Source organism: Dreissena polymorpha, chromosome 8 (genome assembly GCF_020536995.1).
Source record: "Dreissena polymorpha isolate Duluth1 chromosome 8, UMN_Dpol_1.0, whole genome shotgun sequence".
In the NCBI taxonomy this organism is placed as follows: domain Eukaryota; kingdom Metazoa; phylum Mollusca; class Bivalvia; order Myida; family Dreissenidae; genus Dreissena; species Dreissena polymorpha.
The window spans coordinates 11,885,644-11,908,713 of NC_068362.1; the positions used below are offsets into that span (position 1 = coordinate 11,885,644).

General features: G+C 36.4%; 1 long non-coding RNA gene across 4 annotated transcripts; it reads right to left on the reverse strand.

Moving 5' to 3' along the window:
- Positions 1 to 9,374: 9,374 nt before the first annotated feature.
- On the reverse strand, positions 9,375 to 22,797 carry LOC127842654 (uncharacterized). Of its 4 annotated transcripts, none has more exons than XR_008031810.1 (7): positions 22,582 to 22,797; positions 19,732 to 22,176; positions 15,472 to 15,970; positions 14,532 to 14,727; positions 14,099 to 14,211; positions 12,536 to 12,745; positions 9,375 to 12,077 (listed from the first exon to the last, which is right to left on the reverse strand). It is a non-coding gene; the product is annotated as an uncharacterized LOC127842654 (long non-coding RNA). The 4 variants fall into 4 exon arrangements; XR_008031809.1 differs by having other exon boundaries at positions 14,532 to 14,742; XR_008031808.1 differs by adding an exon at positions 13,456 to 13,559 and having other exon boundaries at positions 14,532 to 15,970.
- Positions 22,798 to 23,070: the final 273 nt, after the last annotated feature.

A 23,070-nucleotide genomic window follows, 5' to 3' on the forward strand; every position in this document is an offset into this window, starting at 1 on the left:
GTCGGGACTTCAAGTGGGCACGGACCGGCTGGTGTTTTATCCGCACGATGACGTCACTAGAAGGGAAACAGCGGCCTATAGAAACTACACGGAGGTTGTTAATGCTCATGCAGTGATAGCGGCGTCTGCTGATAATGCAGTGCGCGGGAAACTTAAACACGCAGTTTCCAGCGGTCTGTCACTCAAGACCTTAAAGATACATGTATCATGAAGATAACTAAATGGAAGTGACATTTGAAACTATGTGACTATGTCGTTATGTTAATTTAGGTCGTTTGGGATATGTACAATAGCATGTACCAAAGGTGCCTCAATTTTTTGAGTAAGGTACAGATTCAAGAGGAATACTTACATAAACGCCATTTCAATTCAAATATCCACATACATTTATGACACAAATACGCTTCCATATTGTTGTTGTAGTTTTTGTTTGTTTTAAATACTTATAATAACGTGTAACATATTGAATCATTTCCCACCTTTAACACAAAGTAATATCATTTATGTATTAAACAGATTTAGAACAAATATAAATCAGCTTTGTTGTCAAGACATTTTAGTTTAAGGCCCTCTCTTATCAAATCAGATAAATTTTGTGGACGGACGTACCAACTGACAGACAGTCACGATGATGGCCTGAGGGTTAGTCTACAGCCACATCGGAAAACATCTCTGAACACAAAGTCGTGTTTTTGGATTCATACTGACAAAACATTTGATTTGATTTTGAAACATTATATACAATACTTAAATATGACAAGACACACATATATGAAATATTAATACTATAAAACAGCATGTTAAGTATATCTGCAAAACGAGATTTTGGTACAAAATATATATTTAGGTCTTATTATGTACCATAATATCTTTCCCTTTAGGTATTTCAACATATGCCATGCATACCATTTTTGACACCGTATAACAATAACAATATATATCACGCCATCTATTATATACTCTTCTCTCATTGGCTGTTCAACGTCATATGCTGACCCCATATATTCTATATGGTGTGAGTAGAGTATATGGGGCAGTAGAAATATAATGATACTGGTTACATTTAACCATATAATTTTTGTTGATTTGATGAGTTGGAAAGTAGTTGGCGTAAAATAATCGTTACAGGGTCAGTTACTGACCCGATATATGATAAACGGTTCTCTGGGAAACCTTTGGTCTCCGTATATCCCGTATCAGGTCCGTACCTAACCCTGTAACTACGCCCTGATATGGTTTTCCACAGAACCGTATATCCCGTATCGGGTGTGTACCTAACCCTGTAACTACGCCCCGATATGGTTTTCCACAGAATCGTATATCCCGTATCGGGTGTGTACCTAACCCTGTTACTACGCCCCGATATGGCTTTCCACAGAACCGTATATCCCGTATCGGGTGTGTAACTAACCCTGTAACTACGCCCAGATATGGTTTTCCACAGAACCGTATATCCTGTAGCGGGTGTGTAACTAACCCTGTAACTACGCCCAGATATGGTTTTCCACAGAACCGTATATCCCGTACCAGGTCCGTAACTAACCCCGTAACTATTAATATGAGACACACTCTGGGAAAACAGGTCTTCATGCATGTGAAAAGTGTCGTCCCGTCTTTATGGATGTGAAAAGTGTCGTCCCGTCTTAATGGATGTGAAAAGTGTCGTCCCGTCTTAATGGATGTGAAAAGTGGTATCCCAGTCATGATACTTTCCGCGTCAATTGTATCAAAATTAATGCGGAAAGTTTTGCCCCTGATAAGCATGTGCAGACTGCACAGGATACTATGGCACTACACTTTACGCACATGCATAAAGCCCAGTTGCTCTCAGAGCGAGGCTGAAAAAAAACAAATCAAACTTATCCCTCAACATTGTTTCATTCATAAAATCGTACATTAAAACAAACACAAAAAATAACAACCACACTGTTAAGAAAAGAACACTAGCAGTGACTATTTGATACAAGTAAAACTCTTTGGTTGCTCACTTGTAAGGATTTCCACATAAAAAGCAATATATACAAAACACTTGTTGGAAATGGTGAGTTATGCAATATAAGTTATCCCATATATTTAACCGGAATAAAGAAAGTGGGCATTATACACATATTGATACAGGAAAGTTTATTTATTTACCTAATTTAAGAAGAGGTAAAATGCTGATTATGTGATTTATCAATTAAATTAAAATAGCACACCAAGCAATAATCTAAAGAATAATATATGGATGAAAATAATACTTGAAAAAATTGTATTTTGTAAAAACTACTGAATTGCGGCAAGGTTTAGCATGTGATAATATCTACTATTATCATTCCAAAAAAGTATTGCCGTAAGGACAAACAATATACGTGAGTTTCAATTCCTCAAAATGCCAACCAATTATTTTCTTTCATATCTTACTAGCTTCATTAGTAAATAGCAGAAGCATTAACATGTCATCAACTGTTTAGGTATAAATATGTTAATCTTGCTCTGGAAGAAAAGGCGTAATTATGTGTGTGTAAAGCGTCGTACCATATGAGCCTACGCAGTCCGCACAGGCTATTTAGGGACGACACTTTCCCCGAGACAGGATTTTGCTAAGAGACTTCCTTACAAGAAAACTTGACAGATATTACGGAATAGCTGACACTGCCTTCAATTTATGTAAGATTCAAGTTAATATGTTCAAGCTAAAGCAATAAATTGAATGTTCATGAACAATATTGGCAAGTTTCAAGCCGCTCGCACAGGTGTTTGGTGCGTGGCCTATTCACTAAAACACTATCAATCACTTTGACAACATGAACATACAAAAATATGATATAATATATGCGATCATATATAATTCATCACAATTTCTTTTTGTCATGGTGATAAACAATGTTATTTTATGACTTATTGAGAGTGTTTTAGTGACTCGGTTACGCGCCAAACACCTGTGGTGGCTTGGTATGATGCACAAAATACAAAACAAAACAAAACAATGCCCAGTCAACAAATAATATCCTTAATAAGGGAAAGAAATCACCATCCAGCTTTAGACTTAAGCAGGGCTCTGGGATAATTTGGCTAAATGCAAGTGCATTAAGTGTCGGCCCAAATTAGCATGTGCACTCTGCACAGTCTTAACAGGGATGACATTTTCCGCTTTCATGATTTTTTTGTTTAAACAAAAAATCTTATCCGTGCAGAAAGCATCTTTCCTGAATAACCTGAGCAGTCCTGTGACGACACTAAACACACAATGCATTAAGCCTGTGCAGCCCTGGGACGACACTAAACACACTATGAATTAAGCATGTGCAGCCCTGGGACGACACTAAACACACTATGAATTAAGCATGTGCAGCCCTGGGACGACACTAAACACACAATGCATTAAGCCTGTGCAGCCCTGGGACGACACTAAACACACAATGCATTAAGCATGTGCAGCCCTGGGACGACACTAAACACACAATGCATTAAGCCTGTGCAGCCCTGGGACGACACTAAACACACTATGAATTAAGCATGTGCAGCCCTGGGACGACACTAAACACACAATGCATTAAGCCTGTGCAGTCCTGTGACGACACTAAACACACAATGCATTAAGCCTGTGCAGCCCTGGGACGACACTAAACACACTATGCATTAAGCCTGCAGCCCTGTGACGACACTAAACACACAATGCATTAAGCCTGAGCAGTCCAGGGACGACACTTATCACACAATGCATTAAGCCTGGTGGTCCCAGAGCCATGCTCAATTTAATCGATTTTTTGACACAGTATCCTCCCTTGCAACTACCCTCAACTAAGTAGCCTTCCTTGCAACTACCCTCATCTAAGTAGCCTCCCTTGCAACTACCCTCAACTAAGTAGCCTTCCTTGCAACTACCTTCATCTAAGTAGCCTCCCTCGCAACTACCCTCAACTAAGTAGCCTTCCTTGCAACTACCCTCATCTAAGTAGCCTTCCTTGCAACTACCTTCATCTAAGTAGTCTTCCTTGCAACTACCCTCAACTAAGAAGCCTCCCTTGCAACTACCCTCAACTAAGTAGCCTTCCTTGCAACTACCCTCAACTAAGTAGCCTTCCTTGCAACTACCCTCAACTAAGTAGCGGCTCATCTGTATACGTGTAAGTTATTCACATAATTATTTTATTCATATACCGGCATCTAATATTATTTTATTTAACATTTATATGTTGTTGATTAAAGTTTTTGTCAAGTTTCTTTTTTTCAGGAACACTCATTTTTAAATGTGTATCTTTTAATATTCAAGATTATGGTATTGCTTGGGACGATCATTGAACTTATTGTTTGAGATGGTCAGCACACTGCTCATGATTCTGAACTAATAGGACTTACACCATAATAATATGTCCTTTAAAGATTGCTCAGAAGTCGTATATTGAAGCGACGTAACAATACCCTTAACGTCTGTGCTCTTCGGAAAGAGCGTTAGCCATATTGGGAATTCTTTTCGAAGACGGAAATATTTAAGATCAGTACACACTGCCCAATACGATTATGCTATATACAAACTGACCACAACAAAAAGTGCTATACTTTAGGAAAACCCTGTACAAGAAAAATTGGTGTAAAAATATTAGAGTACAAACATTATGTAACTTTTCAGGATCTAAAAAGCGTTTCACGATGTCAAGTTCTTCCGTTTTACGGAGGATCTCTTATCAGGATCGGAATCATTCGTTTTGCTTAATGTATACATAAATCTGCAGCTGCCGTCATCAAATTCCGAAATTCAGCTGCGTTTAAAATACAAACGAACATTTCGTTTCTTATCAAATCAACGTTATACGACAAAATATAGCATTAAAATGTTGTTAGTTTTTTTAGCGTTGAAATGTTGGTTATTACTATTAGGATCATGTATTTGTTATAGTTAAACTTTATTTTACGTAGTATTCTTTGATTTTAGCATGTTTGTATTTTTAATTACATAATGATTATTACAAGAAATACGTCATGCTTTCAAAGCTGCCCAAAGCCATTCTTGCATTCGCTCGTAAATGTTCGGATATTGTCGCGGGAAATTTAAATTGGTATATCGGCCCACAAACATAAAAACGAGCATTTTGTTTCTCGTTAAATCAATTTTATCAGACCAAATCTAGCATTGAAATTTTGCTATTGCTACAAGGAACACGGATTGTGTTATGTTTAACTTTAAATTCGTTGATTTCCAGCATTTACGGATCTTTATGGAAAATTAAAGACGATTTACCGTTGATCATTATTAACGCGGGTTATTAATTGATCATTGCCCATGTGTATGTTATAATCTGCAATTAATACTTAGGTGACATGGTCCGTGTAAAATACAAAATGGAGCCTCGTTCTGGAAAAAAGGGCGTTATGAATGTTCGTTAATTGCCGTCCCAAATTAGACCGTGCAGTTCGCACAGGCTAATCAGCGACGACACTTTGCGATAACACAAACTTGTCTTTTATAAAAGACTGCCTTTAAACGCAAAATTGCATAAAAGCGTTAAGTGGCGTCTTTGATAAGTCTGTGTAGACTACACAGGCTAATTCGATACGAAACTTTAAGCATATGCATTAAGCCCAGTTTTCCCAGGTCGTAGCTCAATGTTTCAACAAAGTTCCTGTCTCAACTGACTGTGACCAGGTGTCGACTAGTTACATAGTGTTCCACCGATTGTCGTCAACGGATTTTCTCACAGACCATATAACTATGCCTTCTGTTTATATGTCATATTAAGTATTTTGGCGTAAGGTGTATAATTAAGTCGCAGTTCAAATAATAGACATGTTCAGTAAGTATTTATTTAAGCCTCGGACTGGGATAACTGGGCTTAATGCTTGTTCTTATGCAATGGCTAATCTGGGACGACCTTTTCCGCATAACCTGGATTTTCGCTTAGAATGGAATTTCTTGAAACGACAAAAAGATATGCCTGTATGCACTGAACAGGCTAACCCGGGACGAAACTGTACGCACATGCATGAAACCCAGTGTTCCGATAATGAGGCCAACTTCATGTTTGAATGTTGGAACGGTCAATGCAAAGCAGTCAAAACAACAGTATACGAACTTGTCTATCACGGATATATTTGTATGTCTAATATACTGGTATATAATTAAAAAACATAAAAAAACACATCATAGTTACACATCGTATCAATAAACTTGTATAATGGATTAATATCTTGTATTTTCATAAATTTACACTATTGAACATTATTAAGTGTTAAACCGTTCACAACAAATGAATTTTACTGCGGGAATGGAAACAATAGCTCTGCCTAGGGTCCATACAATCACCGAAAAGCACCGAATAGCACCGAAAAGCACTCAATTTTTCTCTATATATATGCAATATATCGTTTCTAATGTGTGTTAACGAGTTTAATTAGTAATAAATGGTTGTATGATTGTATGTTTATACTACATTTTGCCCAAAATGGTAAATATCGGCAATATACCGACCGAAAAGCACTTCATGTGAAGACCGAAAAGCACTCAATTTCTCGCTATATATATGAAATATTGCGTTTCTATTGTGTGTAAACGGATTAAATTAGTTATAAATGGTTATATTTCATGCATATTTATACTACCTTGTGTTTATTATGAGGTATTAATGCCCAAAATTGGATAAATATCGGCAATATACCGACCGAAAAGCACTTCATGTGAAGACTGAAAAGCACTCAATTTCTCGCTATATATATAATATTTGCGTTCCTATTGTATGTAAACGGTTTAAATTAGTTATAAATGGTTATATTTCATGCATATTTATACTACCTTGTGTTTATTATGAGGTATTAATGCCCAAAATTGGATAAATATCGGCAATATACCGACCGAAAAGCACTTCATGTGAAGACCGAAAAGCACTCAATTTCTCGCTATATATATGAATATTTGCGTTCCTATTGTGTGTAAACGGTTTAAATTAGTTATAAATGGTTATATTTCATGCATATTTATACTACCTTGTGTTTATTATGAGGTATTAATGCCCAAAATTGGATATATCGGCAATATACCGACCGAAAAGCACTTCATGTGAAGACCGAAAAGCACTCAATTTCTCGCTATATATATAATATTTGCGTTCCTATTGCGTGTAAACGGTTTAAATTAGTTATAAATGGTTATATGTCATGCATATTTATACTACCTTGTGTTTATTATGAGGTATTAATGCCCAAAATTGGATAAATATCGGCAATATACCGACCGAAAAGCACTTCATGTGAAGACCGAAAAGCACTCAATTTCTCGCTATATATATGAATATTTGATTCTTATTGTGTGTAAACGGTTTAAATTAGTTATATTTCATGCATATTTATACTACCTTGTGTTTATAATGAGGTATTAATGCCCAAAATTGGATAAATATCGGCAATATACCGACCGAAAAGCACTTCATGTGAAGACCGAAACGCACTCAATTTCTCGCTATATATATAATATTTGCGTTCCTATTGTGTGTAAACGGTTTAAATTAGTTATAAATGGTTATATTTCATGCATATTTATACTACCCTGTGTTTATTATGAGGTATTAATGCCCAAAATTGGATAAATATCGGCAATATACCGACCGAATGCACTTCATGTGAAGACCGAAATGCACTCAATTTCTCACTATATATATGAATGATTATCTAAAACAAACTTCTAATAAAAAAATGCATCAACATGCTTTTTGAGTATGAGTTTCGATAAAATAGAGGCCATTTTACAGAAAATTGATTAAAACGAAAATATAATTAATTTTAAAAAAACCCCGATAAAGACCAATTTAGCGTTAAATTTCCCGGGTACGTTTTAGTATATTTACCGTACCCGGGGTACATGTAAGTATACTTAAGAGTACCCGGGGTACATGTAAGTAGTACCCGAGCCGACAATGACCAATCGAGCATAACTAATAGCTTTTTATTGTTGTACTGTGTATATAAGTGCCGTTTCTAATGGATTGAAAAGATGTACATATTTATTTAGTCAATAATGACTTCGTTAAATATTGATTTAAGTTTTAAGATAAAGCACAAGCACTCAATTTCTCTCTATATTTAATATAGTCAATGATGACTTCGTTAAATATTGATTTAAGTTGCCTAAGCCCAATGTTACAACAGTGTCGTGTTCTGTTTAATGTATTTAGTCTTCGTTTAACAACTTAAGCTGATGAAACTTTCAATTCAGAATTTATCCAGATGTAATCGTGTCTTTCTTGCTTTTTGCGATTACCTTGGGCCATGTTTGAACTAACATCTTAAACTTAACCTTGAATAATATCTTATACCATTTTTTATCATATGTAATAATTGGCTTCGAGCTGTGCGTTATATAAGGGGCATTTCCAAGTTTGGGAAAATTGACAAAATAAAAAAGTTTGATTTGCAAATTTTCGTTGTAGTTATAATATTTGTGAGGAAACAGTAATACTGAACATTTACCATGCTCTAAAATATCAATTACAGTATATGCATCGTTTGCGATTTAAAAACCTGAAAATTATAAAGCGTTGCAACGCGAACCGATTGAATAATGTGGAGCTTCCTGTTGTTGTGGTTATATCTTGTGACACTATGAGGATTGCATAATAAAGTATAAAATACATCACTCATTGCATGAGCACTGATGGCCGAGTGGTCTAAGCGATAGACTTTTACTCCAGGAGTCAGTGGTTAGAGTCCAGTTGAGGGTTACTTTTTTCATTATTTAATATTATTCGTATTTTTTTCCGGAGATTTTAGAAACACTGTTCACAATTATCAATATAAAGCATTGAATGACAAACTTCAATACATTCCAAGACTGTGAAAAGGTCCCTTTTAAATATTGTAACATAATTCTCGCTTTATTTTTCGTAGAAAAATACCACCATTTTGGTTTTAAAATATAAATACAAAAAGTACATTAAAAAGAGGTGAACGGACATCTTTGCTGTTATTGTATAAGCAAATTATAATGGTTTCTAGTATTATCAAAAAAGACTCTGCCTTAATATGTAATTGACTTATGTCAAATAACGAGGTATTAAATTTGCTTCAAATACTGTTTAACAAAAAATATTTGTTTACATAGTTGTCCTTTATTAAAAGTTGTTTCAGATGCCTTAAGTATATTTTTCTCTTCAGAATGTGTTATGTTGTATTATTTTAACAGTTCAATACATATATTATCATTCACACAAGCATTTGTTTTATAACAATGGTTCGTAGAAATGAATGTGAAATAGGATTTGTAAGGAATATGTATTTCTTAAAATTATGAAGAATAATGAAGAGTGACAAAAGTGTTATACAGGACTTACGGGCGAGAGGACAGTTACAAGAAAACAAAATGTGCTCTCCAGGTTCAATAGGGAAAAGCTATATATCAGTGGAAAGCCAATCCTTGAAGATTTTATTAGTAATAACAACAAAATATCACTAAACAATACTAGTCCACATAAATGGTTATGTACTTTATTGAGTGCATCATCAATATTAGATCAGGAAATACATTATTACCAACATCAACATGCTTAATTATTTACATACAACATTTTGTATAGAAATGGTGGACAAAAACAACAGCATAAGAGTAGTGCGCTTTGTCTTAATATGAAAACCACAATAAAAGTACGCACAATTATAGACAAAATTAAGCACAGTAAGCCAGAAAATATAAACACGTAAAAATAAATGCAACAGATGCCCGGTTAAAGTTTAGACACTATTTTAACTTTTAATATATAAATCCTTTTTAACAGTGATTTAACAGATATTTACACAATTCAGACATAGGCATACAAAATCATGCATGAATTTAGAAAGACCCTGATTAATATGAAGTACACAAGCGATTGAAAAGTGCCTGCGTGTACTTTCCTTAGAGAGTATTTATGTATTAATTTGCTTATTCAAAATGCTTATTTGGAGTCGACGAACATATTTAAACATTATATTTCAAATTGCATTTGATACTGTTTCACGAATATATCTTATATTTGTGTTTGTTAACATTTTTTGTTTAGCTAAACATACAAATTAACGCATAATGAGTGTTGGTCTCTATTATCAATTTGATTAACATGTCAAACAATTTACAAACATCAAGCTAGTTTCAGCTATTCTACAACATAAAAAACATGTTTCATGCATTCAAAAAATGTTAAATATAAACAACTCCAAGTTTAAGGAAATCTGGTCTTAAAACATTTGCTGAACTTTAACAGTGGGAGATTTACAGAAAATGACTCCATTGAAGGCACTGCGCTGACATCAATTGTGGGAATGTTAACATAAAAGGTCAAACACATTGTTACAAAACTAATAAAATGTCAAACTTTATTATCAGCAATACGTCAATACGTTCACGTTTAATATAAGCACAAACATAAGTGTTTATTCCACATACACTTACAAAGCAGACATCTTTGTTTATATTTTGTTAAGCAAATACTATTGCTCTCTACTCTACCAATAGAGACAATTTCATTTTTTTGACAATTGTTAGCATATGACAACACTATTCCTTAATTTGTGAATGACTGATTTCAAATAACAAGGTACTAAATTTTCTTTAGATAATGTAAAACAAAATTAAACTTATTTTAAGTAGTTGTTCTTCATTAAAAGCAGTTGATATAACAAGGTGTTTATATTTCATTGAGTACATTTTTCTCTTCAGAATCTGTTACTGTGCATTATTTTAACAGTTCAATACATATATGAGGATTCACACAATCAATATTTTTTATGACTATGATGTGTACAAATTAATGTAAACAGTGAGTTTATCTTATAAAAATTGCAACAATAAATAAATAATGTACGTTTAAAATACTATTGTTTCACAGTGTTGCTCTGTATATAAATGTCAAATATACCTCTACAATGTATGCAGTGATCAAGAGATATTGATTACCAGTAAGATACTCAGTGATTAAAAAGGATACATTTTGGTCGTCTTCATATGCATATACAAATATAAAGCATTATAAACTATTATGTCCGAAAATAAATTTAAACACTTATGAGCATCTAAGTCTATGATTTAACAACACAAAATAACATTTATAACTTTTGCCACTTTTAATAAAACTCGAAAAAAAATTTTTTTTTTAATTTTCAGGTTTTCCTTAAAGTTTTCCCAAAAATGCAATAACCATTATCGACTATTTAACAAACAATATCCATTGAAATCAACAAAGTACTGGTAGTAAATACAGAATCGACACTTTTAGGTAAATTACATGTGTGCACATAATTTATTTGGATTTCCACGAATGCTATTAAACAAGATTCTTGTTCGAAAACCGACCCGAATGTGCAAATTTATTAGTATTTTTTTTTAGAAAGATTGATAAACAGAAAAAGCTGAAGCGTAAAACTTCTAAACCTTTCTTTACACTACTTTTATCTAGCTTATCTATAATACGGGTAAAAAAACAGAAAACTGAAACATGTTTTATAACATGAAAACACTCCAATATTTTATTAATGTTGTCCAAGTTACCAACCTCATTTAGACAGCTTTGTCACACTTTGAAAGTCTTTGATTAAAGCGTATTTCCCATTAGTTTACCATTATCGGGATCACAATAGATAGTGATATCATAATATAGACAAAGAGATTGCATATACGAGCAATATGCGTGCTTTTAAAATACTTAACATGCTATATTGAACACAATATTTCAACATAAAGACTGACAGCATAACAATTCCCATAAAGCATAAACTATTGTTTTTGTATGAATATAACTTGGTTGGTCACATATAACATAAAACGTAAGCTATTGTGTTTTTTAATACAGCTTGGCTGGCAACATACAACATGTGGCTGTTGACATGGCTTTGTGGCTTTCCACTTGAATTGTTGTGATGTGTCATTCTGCAATTTCGATCTGAACAAGGTCATTCATTTTCACCCGTCATAACATTCAAAGAGTAAGTGCTGAACAAACCAGGAGGTATATGAAGACTAGCACATGTTAAACAGTATGTAACTCTGAGCTTCTTAGGTTTGACTGGGATCAATATGTTAACAATTGCTGCAACAGGCTGTGTTTCCGATTGGATGGTTTGATTTTCTCAAATTGCATCTGAAAAAAGAAAGACTCGTTACTGTAGATGTCAGTTTTTTATTTATTTTTATACCGATGACAAATCAATAACAAGCACAGCACTTGGTATTTCAGAACGTTACAACTAATCTGATTTGAATCCATTGAGGCAATGATGGTCCTGAGACTATTTATAAAATAATGATAGATAATAAATAGTTAAAATGGTTTGAAATCATGCACCAACATTTTGCTTTTGTCTCAAAATTCCAATAATTTAAAAGACAAAGAACCAAAATACACAAGTAGGCAAGTTCACAGAATGGCAAATATCTTTGGTTTAATCACACTAGAAGCAATACTTTTTGAGTTTAGACTTGACATACAAATCCAACAGCTGGATGTACGTATGGATTGACAAATGTACATCTACATGCACTCACACATCTCTGAACTTGGGAGCATGTAAAAAACATCCACACGACAAGAACACTCACCTGAAGTTTGTTCTGCAAGATCTGTACAGACTAAGGGTCCTGTACCATGGATATACCAGAATCTTGAGATGATGACTGCTGCTGGTTCATGTGCTGTTATGATGTTCATAGACTGAGGGTTCCACACCATAGACATGTCAGAAACTCCAAAGATGACTGTTGCTGGTTCAAATGTTTCAAAAACAAACCAACGCTTTGCTATCCGGGTTTCTGGAATTAAGTTTGTCATGTGTTAATTAAGACAACAATTTTTAAGACTTTACTAGCATTTCATAAAAATTGTCAAGTATCAAAATGCGGGTTCAACCCTGGCAACACACTTAATACTCTATGAAAAAGCCATTAACTTTAAAAAATAAAGCTTTGTCATAGACGTGGCGAACACCCCTACACGAAGAGCTGATGATAAGAATTTGAAATGCTGAATGTGTAAAACACACCCGCGACCCTGCGACCTAGTTTTTGGCACGGCATGGCCCATGTTCGAACATTGCCTAGAGATCATCTAGATTAAACTTCTGACCAAGTTTGTTGAAGAGCAGATGATAAGTACTTGAAATAGAGAGCGGATACCAAACTTAATGTGTAAAACGCATTTAATGACCCCATGACCTAGCTTTTGGCCCGGCATGGCCCATGTTCGACAATGGCCTACAGATCATCTATAAAAAAAACGTCTGACCAAGTTTGGTGAAGAGCGGTTGATAAGTACATGAAATTGAGAGCGGGCACCAACTGATTACGTAAAACGCACTAAGTGACCATGTGACCTTGTTTTTGGTCCGGCATGGCCAATGTTCAATTGTTTCCTATAGACATCTAAATAAAACATCTGACCAAGTTTGGTGAAGATTGTATGAAAAGTACTTTAATAAGAGAGAAGACAACATGCTGAATGTTTAAAACAAACTAAGTGATACCATGCCCTAGGTTTTGATCCTGCATGACCCATATTCACACTTGACCATGACACCATCTAGATACGACTTCTGACAAAGTTTGGTGAAGATCGGATGAAAACAACCTGAATTAGAGAGCGAACACTTAATACGGATCGACCGTCAGACCGACAGACAGACAAGTTCACAAGTTCACTCCTATATACCCCCTAAACTAAAACATCACTGACCCCTCTTCGTAATTCAATGTTATTTTAAGAACCACACTTACGTTGATATGGAACATGATTTTGTAAAGATTGAAAAAGTCAGATATGTTGGTACCTGCTGATGAATTGTTTGCTGTTGTTGTTGTTGTTGTTGTTGTGGTTTTGAGTTTTAATATAACTCTAGATGTTAAATTTAAAATGCAAGTTTGAGGGTTTAACTTGAAACTTGTGCACTTTTTTCAAATTTCTTTATAAGATAAAGTAGTTTGTGGCTGAAGCCTTACACTTAGATAAACTGGTCAATTAATTGAAAAGCAGAAACCCCAGTTTGTATTGGGTTTAACCTATTGGGTATTTGTGAAAGCTTTATTGCATCAAAATGTTTAGGCTATTACAACTGGGTCTCCTGAATGCTTTGCCACAGTGGCCCCTTTTGAAATGGCAAGGTGACTTACCTATTGAGATGCAGAGTTTGATAATGTGAACATCGCTCAATGGGCTTGAACTTGTGAGTATAAGACCTCTGTGAACAGATAGAAAGACCTTAGGGCATCACAGGAATGTGTCCCTGTAAACCAAATAATTCAATGCATTCTGAAATGGCATCAGTTATATAAGAAGTCAATCAATTTTGTTTGAGTATACAAATATTTAAGAAATAAATTATGTTTGAAGGATCTTGAAAGAAAGGACGGGGTGAATTACTGAGCCCTTTCAAGGCAAAACAAATGGCTGCTATTATAAATATTTAACACTTAAATAAATGATTTGTTTAAGCTAGCAGCCAGTATACAGTTATATCAATATTAAACACACCCAAACTGTTCAAATTGAAATTTGGAGTGAAACACTGCACATTATATATGATTAATTACATTACCAACCTACCTTATTGGCGAGGTTATCTTGGCCCCTGGCCAAGAAAGTATGGAGCCCCAGGATCAGTGTGGCTCCACCCTGTGGGTAGGACTAGTTGAGCATTTGCCCAAAGGTCCTGGGCCAGGAAGTGTCACTAGGCGTCTGGGCCCAGCTGACCAGACAGCCTGTTGTTCAGCTAGGTACCGATCTATGAGTGCATGGGTTCCTGTAGGAACAGGCTCTTAAAACAATATCCAGTAATTTTAATAAATATTGAAAATAAATAAAGAAAATAATATTGAAATGAGCTGAAGGCTTTTACATAATTATTTTACTACATTAAATATAATTTTACAATTCTATTAAAGCAGATTTTTCTGCAAGGATAAACTTTTGGTTCAGGGGCTGAATTTCGGTCGAAAATATACAAAACTTCATGCCCTGACCTTCTATGATTAAAATTGATATCAGATCAAGTGCTATTTGCATTTTATTTACTTAGTGTGATCAATTTAAAAGCACATAATTCCCATTTGATGCTAGGAACTTTTCAGGCACATAAAATACTGATGTTAAGTGTAGTATATGAGCCTCATTCGGGGAAAATAGGGCTTAATGCATGAGCAGTCAGCACAGGCTAATCTGGGATGACACTTTAATAGGACGTAATGTTTGTGCAGTCTGCACAGGCTAATCTGGGATGACAATTTAATAGGACTTTATGTATGTGCAGTCTGCATAGGCTAATCTGGGACGACAATTTAATAGGACTTAATGTATGTGCAGTCTGCACAGGCTAATCTGTGATGACACTTTAATAGGACTTTATGTATGTGCAGTCTGCATACGCTAATCTGGGACGACAATTTAATAGGACTTAATGTAGGTGCAGTCTGCACAGGCTAATCTGGGATGACAATTTAAGCACATACATGAAGCCCCATATCCCAGAACACCACTAAGATACTACTTATTGTTCTTGTTGCTGCTGCTGCTGTGACTGGGCCAGACAGAGATGGAGCGAGTCCCGACGCTGAAGTCGCCACCTCAAACCCGAGAATTGCCGACAACAACTGTTGTTGAATGGCGTCAATCGCATACTGCTCTCCAGGCCTAAGGTTCACATTATTCGAGAACAACATATCGAGTAGTCACATTAATGGACTCTCTACCTGTTGGATCAGATCGTTTCTGTTCGAGCGACTTGTACGGCATAATTTGTCGACGCCCATCATCCAATTGTTGCTAAGCGACATCGATGCTGAGACGGAAGTCTAACTCACCAAGGCTCTGCTGTTGGAAGTGTTGATGTAGCCAACATGGGAGGAGATATTGAAAGGAGGCTTGGTGGTTTGATGCAAGACGTGTTCATGCTGAACTTCTTAAGCGAGTTGTAGTATTTTTGCAAGAAGGGGGTTGTCATCGACTTTCACTTCAATGACGTTTGTCATGTTTGCTAGTAAAATTCACTGAAAAGGAAATGGAAAGTAAACTAAAATCGGATTGTTTAGTGACACATGAATAAGCCTTGCAACGCCTTACTTTACAGACCTGTTTTTTAAATGCCAAACATTGTGCCTATAATTGATATTTAGAATATTTCAATTAATTTTTCATCAATTAGAACTCAGAATAACGTAGTAACAATGTTTTACCCTGGCCAACTTGAAATTGGAATTTTTGGGTTTGTAGCAAGGTGTAAAATTTATTTTTTGTAAATCAAAAACAGGCATTACTTGAGCAATTTAGAATGTGAGACTGTACACCTTTAATTGTGTGACTATAGAACTTTAAATTTGAGACTACATAATTTTAAATGTGATACTCAGCAATTTAAAATGTGAGACAACACAACTTTAAATGTTACAATCTCCATTTTTAAATGTGAGTCTGCACACCTTTAAATGTGAAAGTTTATGACTTATACCTGAGACTTAACAACTTTTAATGTGAGACAATATAACTGTATGGCATTTAATAAGAAACAATAGATGCGAGTTCAAAATAGTTATTAAACTTAGTGAAATAAGCAAACTAGAGCTTTGTCACAGACGTGACGAATACCCCCACATGCCGCATTGACACACAATATTTTGCATGTCATCTTCACAAAAAACAGCGGACACCATGCTCAATTTTTAAAACGCACTAAGTGACCCCTTGACCTAGTTTTTGACCAAGAAAGGCCCATGTTCTAACTTGGCCTTAAGATCATCTCCATAAAACTTCTGACCAAGTTTGGTGAAGATCGAATGTAAACTACTTGAATTAGAGAGCGGACACCATGCTGAATGTTAAAAAATGCACAAAGTGACCCGGTGACCTAGTTTTAGGCCCGGAATGGCCCATGTTCTAACTTGGCCTTGAGATCATTAAGATAAAACTTGTGACCAAGTTTGGTGAGGATTGGATGAAAACTACTTTAATTAGAGAGCGGACAACATGGTGAGGTTTAAAACTCACTAAGATAGGACTTAAAACACACTATGTGACCCCGTGACATAGTTTTTGACCTGGCATGACCCATATTCAAACTTGACCTAGACATCATCTAGATACAACTTCTAACCAAGTTTGGTGAAGATTGGATGAAAACTACTTGAATTATAGAGCAGAAAACATTGTGATGTTCAAAACGCAGTAACTGACCCACTGACCATGTTTTTGACCTGGCATGACCCATATTCAAACTTGACCTAAACATTATCAAGATACAACTTCTGACCAATTTTGGTGAAGATTGGATAAAAACTATTTGAATTAGAGGGCGGACAACATGGTGAGGTTTAAAACACACTATGTGACCCCGTGACCTAGTTTTCGACCCGGCATGGCCCATGTTCGAACTTGACCTGCACATCATCTAGTTACAACTTCTGACCAAGTGTGGTGAAGATCTGATTTAAACTACTTAAAATAGAGAGCGGACACCATGTTCAATGTGTAAAACGTATTAAGTGACCCTGTGACCTAGCTTTTTATCTGGTATGGCCCATGTTCGAACTTGGCCTTCAGATCATCTAGATAAAACTTCTGACCAAGTTTGGTGAAGATCGGATGAAAACTACTTGAATAAGAGAGAGGACACCATGCTGAATGTTAAAAAGCGCACTAAGTGACCCCGTGACCTAGTTTTTGACCCGGCAAGGCCCATGTTTGAACTTTGCCTTAAGATCATCTAGATACAACTTCTGACCAAGTTTGGTGAAGATCGGATGAAAACTACTTGAATAAGAGAGTGGACATCATGCTGAATGTTTAAAACGCGCTAAGTGACACCGCGACCTAGTTTTTGACCCAAGGCCCATGTTCGAACTTGGCCTAGGCATCATGTAGATGCAAGTTCTGACCAAGTTTGGTGAAGATCGGATGAAAACTACTTGAATTAGAGAGCGGACACTTAATACGGACCGACAGACAGACCAACAGATAAGTTCACTTCTATAAACCCCCTAAACTTCGTTTGTGGGGGTATAATTAAGCAAGTTATTCTGATAAAAAACTTTAACATGTGCTATAACTAGGGGCTAGCTCTGTGCAGAGTTTATTTTTACCATTTTTGGATTGGGACAATTCATAAAAAATCATAGTGTTTTGAATTAAATTGGGAAAATGGTTGTAGTTTTTGCCAAACATAATTTAAAAAATTGAGAATAAGTGATATCAAGATAAATTGCACTAAGGTTCAACTTATAGAGCTGCATAAGGAAAAAAACTCAATTTGTAACATATTAAAACATTGTTTCGGGTCAAACCTTGAATTGAGAACTTAAGCCAGTAATTATGGAAAAAATAAACTGTTAATGATTAGGTATGGGACTCAATTTTTGTCCCAATTTCGACAAATGAATAACACTGTACATGGTTCAAACAGAAATCTCAAACCTAAATTCAAGCACTTTTCAAGGACTTTTAAGGCCAAATTTTCAAGGCCGATTAACACAGTATATATCATTTATTTGCTTGAACACATTAAACTTATTTCACAATAAATCATTTGTGTTATTTATAGTCATTACATACAAATACACGTTATCCATCCTTAACTCAATGAGTCTCACATATGTATTTACTTTTTAAAGTTATTATAAACAAACACATTGTCTCTTTCTATGCTCACATCAAACAAACTAGTTCATTTTATTTAAACATAAATCAGTTACTATTACATTTTGTATTTCACAGGGCTGTTGTTGTTTATGACTGTTTTAGATTCAACAGTTTTAACAATAGTACCTTCCTGTTTCACCAAAAAACACATTGCAGGAACCCTGTTTGCTTCTTAATTTCATGTTTTCTTTGTGGGTTTCCTCTTTATAGTGGCTTTTCAAAGCGCTTTCCCCCATTCCCCCGACCCCAATGGTCTTCATATAGACCAAACATTGTGCTTTTCGAATGTCATTTGTTTTCTATACCCAGAAATATTCATAAGTTTCGCGCAAAACATAACGATTAACGTCATTTTGACAACTTGTTTATGACCAGAAAATAGCGCCATGAATATTCATATTTAAAGAATGTTGACGTTTCGTATAAGTGGTAATTATTTAAGCATTTTTTCTGCATTTCATCAGTGTTTATGACCAGAAAGTAGCGCCAGGAATATTCAGTTAACCACTCTGCTTTGAAACGACACTACCCCATCGCTGCATTTTTACTCGCGAAAATAAATCACAACGGAGAACCTCTGACCTAGTACACATAATCTGTGACGTGTACACTTAACGTTTCGTACCCAATAGTGTACCAAACTTATATTTCGTACTCAACTTTTTGCGCAAAGGAATTTATGATAAATTTTCGTAATATTTTCCTTAAGAACGATTAAAATTCATGGCAATGATAAAAGAAATTTTGAACAGAAATAAACATTTTCAAGGCTTTTTTACATGAAATAAGCACTTTTCAAGCACTTTTTCAATGCCAACCTTAGTTCAAGGGCTTTTCAAGCCTAGGACTCGTTTTCAAGCACTTTTCAAGCCCTGTGCGAACCCTGCTGTATGATCTCACCTGAAGCTCAAGAAGCTGAGCTGATATGCTGGCCTAGCTGATATTGCCAAAGGCTGAATTTGAGTTCTGATTAACTCAATGTTGCAACCTTCTTTTTCTTCCGGGAAACCATGAATTGAGAACTTTAGCCAGTAATCATGGATATAGACTTTATGAGATAAGAATGGGGCTGAATTTCGGCCCCAATTTCAACAAAATAATTAACACTGTAAGGTCTCACCTGAAGTTCAAGAAGCTGAGATGACATGCTGGCCTTGCTAATATTGCTAAGAGATGAGTTTGAGTTTTGCTTTCTTCAGGTTGAGAGTCGAAGGGCGTATTGGACCACACAACAAAACTGCTGTTATTTTTCAAAGCCTTCTCTTGCATCAATTCAATGCGAGGCCTTTTGGGCTTGGAGTTCTATGTGCTCATAACAAAACCAGATATGTTCACTTTAAGAACCTTGTTCACAATAGTGGGCGTAATTTGCGGCTGTGGCACACCCCATGGATGTATGGATCTCTTAGTGTTTACAACAAAGTCTTTACTGCCTTTTTGTGTCAGCATGGATGTATTGTGCTCTGGGTGTTTACAACCAAGTCTTTACTGCCTTTCTGTGTCAGCATGCATGTAGGGTACTCAGGGTGTTCACAACCAAGTCATACAAGGATGTATTGTGCTCTGTGTTTACAACCAAGTAATCACTGCCTTTCTGTGTCAGCATGGATGTATTGTGCTCTGGGTGTTTACATCCAAGTCATTATTGCCTTTCTGTGTCAGCATGGATGTATTGTGCTCTGGGTGTTAAAAGCATAGTCATTACTGCCTTTCTGTGTCAGCATGGATGTATTGTGCTCTGTGTTTACAGCCAAGTCATAACTGCTTTTCTGTGTCAGCATGGATGTATCATGCTCTGGGTGTTTACGTCCAAGTCATTACTGCCTTTCTGTGTCAGCATGGATGTATCGTGCTCTGAGTTCACAGCAAAGTCCCTTCTGCCTTTCTGTGTCAACAAGGATGTATTGTGCTCTGTGTTCACAACCAAGTCATAACTGTCTTTCTGTGTCAGCATGGATGTATTGTGCTCTGGGTGTTTACATCCAAGTCTTTACTGCCTTTCTGTGTCAGCATGGATGTATCGTGCTTTGAGTTCACAGCTAGGTCATTACTGCCTTTCTGTGTCAACAAGGATGTATTGTGCTCTGTGTTCACAACCAAGTCATAACTGCCTGTGTCAGCATGGATGTATTGTGCTCTGTGTTTACAGCCAAGTCATTACTGCCTTTCTGTGTCAGCATGGATGTATTGTGCTCTGTGTTTACAGCCAAGTCATTACTGCCTTTCTGTGTCAGCATGGATGTATTAAGCTCTGTGTTCACAGCCAAGTCATTACTGCCTTTCTGTGTCAGCATGGGTGTATTGTGCTCTGTGTTTACAGCCAAGTCATTACTGCCTTTCTGTGTCAGCATGGATATATCTTGCTCCTGGTGTTCACAACCAAGTCATTACTGCCTTTCTGTGTCAGCATGGATGTATTGTGTTTTGGGTGTTCACAGCATAGTCATTATTGCCTTTCTGTGTCAGCATGGATATATCTTGCTCTGGGTGTTCACTGCATAGTCATTACTGCCTTTCTGTGTCAGCATGGATATATCTTGCTCTGGGTGTTCACAGCATAGTCATTACTGCCTTTCTGTGTCAGCAAGGATATATCGTGCTCTGGGTGTTCACAGCATAGTCATGACTGCCTTTCTGTTTCAGCATGGATGTATTGTGCTCTTTGTTCACAGCCAAGTCATTACTGCCTTTCTGTGTCAGCATGGGTGTATTGTGCTCTGGGTGTTCACAGCATAGTCATTACTGCCTTTCTGTGTCAGCATGGATATATCTTGCTCTGGGTGTTCACAACCAAGTCATTACTTATTTTCTGTGTCAGCATGGATGTATTGTGCTCTGGGTGTTCACAACCAAGTCATTACTTCCTTTCTGTGTCAGCATGGATGTATTGTGCTCTGGGTGTTCACAACCAAGTTATTACCGCCTTTCTGTGTAAGAATGGATGTATCGCGCTCCGGGTGTTCACAACCAAGTCATTTCTGCCTTTTTTTGTTTGTAACATTGCTAAAAGTCTGTTCTATTATGATATTTTGGCCGCTGAGAGGACAATCTGGGGCAGTCCGTAACCCTTCTGTTGTCCAAACTATCAACAGCAGACGTATACCACTAGGAAAGCTTACGCTTTTATTGTTCCTTGATTCTCTCCTGTTCAATTTCTGTTTGTCCCATAACGATTGGAACAAGTGATTGAACTTTTTATTCTTCATGATATTTGTTGTGATGTCCAACAGCAACAACTGACTGTTAGCGTTACCATAACTTCTGCTATAACTTTTCGTGTCTGTAACACTTGTCCCTTTCAGGCCCACGCGGAACTCTAGCTTAACAAAACTACCCAGGCTTTTGTTTGGAAAACGTAAAGTGGGCATTGCGTTTTGTCAGAACAGAATCATGCTCAGAATTTCCTGCAGAACAGATTTTTTCAACGATGCTGACTTTTTGAGGCAGGAGGTCAAGGGGGAGGAGTTAGAAGTCAATGGAGGGGGAGGGTCATTCTGGACTGGGGCTTCTGCAGGCGGGACTGGTGCGGTTGCTGGGCCAACTCGATATCAATGCTGGTGCTCTGCTGAAAACAACAACAACACAGTGGGTGATAGGAACTTGTAACAAAGTATATTACAAGCTATAACAAACTATGCCTCTTGACTGGCTGTGAAGGTTTTCAAAAACATGAATTTCTATTCTGGCATTTTATTGGTTCCTTGTCCTTAATAGCATAAACATAAATACAATTAAGTCATTTTGTATTAAAACAAGAAAAGTGTTGGCTAATGCTATACTTATCTGTAAATTTATATCTATAATCTTTACTCTATTTCTAGAAATGTATTTTCATAAGCCAATATGCGGATCACTAATGTTAGAAAGTGTCGTCCCAGATTAGCATGTGAAATTCACATAAGCTAATAAGGGAGGGTACTTTCTGACTAGTCTGGATTTTCATAGAGGATTATTTGTTCAACAAAAATACCTTTAAGAGGAAAATGTTGTCCATTATTAGCCTGTGCAAACTGCATAGGCTTATCTGTGACAACAATTTAAGCACATGCATAAGGCCCCATTTTTCCGGATATCAAGTATGATGAGTTATGGGTCAGGGGAGTGGATGGGTCGTCCTGGACTGGGGCTCCTGCAGGCCGGACTGGTGCTGTTGCTGGGCCAACTCGATATCAATGGTGGTGCTGTCCTGAAAACAACAGCACAGTGGGTGATGTGAACTTGTAAACAAGAGGACCGCCTTGCGGGTGCAGACCGCTCATCTATTTTCTTTTTAAAGGTGAAGGGACTCTCATTTTCAATCACAAAGGAGGGAGGGGTGGAGTGAAGAGGGGTGCATTGTGTGGGGGTGTGGACATTCATTACATTATGTTCCAAAAATGCAAAAAAAAATCGGGGGATTCGGGTGGGGGGGTGGGGGGGAGGGGGGGTGGGGGGATTCTTGGGTGCGATGGTTGGACGG